The sequence below is a fragment of the Gossypium hirsutum genome, chromosome D01, assembly GCF_007990345.1.
Source record: "Gossypium hirsutum isolate 1008001.06 chromosome D01, Gossypium_hirsutum_v2.1, whole genome shotgun sequence".
NCBI lineage: Eukaryota > Viridiplantae > Streptophyta > Magnoliopsida > Malvales > Malvaceae > Gossypium > Gossypium hirsutum.
The window spans coordinates 13,813,570-13,814,815 of record NC_053437.1 but is presented as its reverse complement, the minus strand read 5'-3'; the positions used below and the strand labels follow the sequence as shown (position 1 = coordinate 13,814,815).

Below are 1,246 nucleotides of genomic sequence, written 5' to 3'. Positions count from 1 at the left end.
GGATTCCAAAAACATCAAAATTATAAGAAAATGGACTAAATTGACTTACCAAATTAAACCCCAAGCTTTAAAAACCCTATTTCTCCATTTTCTTTATTTTCTTCTTTCCTTTCTCTGTTTTCGAATGGTTTTGTTTCTTTTGATGCTTTATTTTGTTTGCTTTATCTTTTATTTTACTTTAGTTTATTATATTATTATATCAACTTAATAATTATTATTATTTCTTAAATAGTAAGTAAATAAATATGTTGTAATGCCCAATTTTGACCCGAGCCCACTAAAAATGAATAAAACCAATAGAAAAAAACCAAAGTCCAAATGTCCATTACATTGACCCAATTTGAAAACCCAAAATTACATACCCAAAAACCACTAAACAGAGGTCCAATACACCTAGCCCACTAACCTAAACCTAATGGCCTAATGGCCTAACACCTAGCCTAACCGAGACTGAAACCCTAGCAGCATTCGGCTTCCAACGCCGCAGCCACCAAGGCCTTCGTCCCCACGTGCCGAGCCTCTGCCCACGTGCGCGCCTTCGTACGTGCGCCACCGCTACTTGCCATGCCTCCATGCGCTGCGCTGAGCCGCGCCACGTCACCGTACGGCCTCCATATACCTGCAAGAAGGACAAACAAACGAAAAAGGCAGAGAAAGCAAGCAAAAAGAAGAGAAATCGCTAGCAAATCAGAAAAATAGAAAAATGTAAAGAAATAAGGAGCCTTTTGTAAGGGGACACAGAGAAAAACATAAAAAAGCACACACACGCATTCAGAATACAAAAAAAAACCAAAAGGTGATTTCTGGGTTCTTCTTCTTCCTTTTTATTTTTTTTTGCAGTTTTTTTCGTTTGAGATTCCATTGGGCGTTTATTAAAGAAATAAATAGTAGCATAAAAGGGGGGAAAGAAAGTACCTCACCGTCGAATCCTTGCTCTCTCTGTCGCCATCGGAGCCTGAGCAGGGGTTCAGAGATCCGTTTGAAGGATCGATGAGTAGAGCGGCGGGGGGGAAGCTTTAGGTTTTTTTATTTCTGACGAAAATGTTAGGTTTTTTTTAAGGTTTATTTTAGTTTTAATGGTGAGTTTTGAAACGTCGCCGTTTGTAGCTAATGTGATAGCTTCAAAATGGCGTCGTCTAAGTGCCCTCGACCCGCGCGGTGACTCGACCCAGGGGAAGGATCCGGGCGTTTTGGGTCTGATGGGATTTTTGCGCACTTAGTCCCTTTTTTTGTAATGCCTTCAAAT

The 1,246-nt window shown here is 40.3% G+C and overlaps 1 long non-coding RNA gene across 1 annotated transcript; it reads right to left on the bottom strand.

Annotated features, from left to right (window-relative positions):
• Positions 1-261: 261 nt before the first annotated feature.
• LOC121213857 (uncharacterized) lies at positions 262-1,035 on the bottom strand. Its single transcript, XR_005909331.1, has 2 exons — positions 916-1,035; positions 262-619 (listed from the first exon to the last, which is right to left on the bottom strand). It is a non-coding gene; the product is annotated as an uncharacterized lncRNA (long non-coding RNA).
• Between the last annotated feature and the right edge of the window lie 211 nt (positions 1,036-1,246).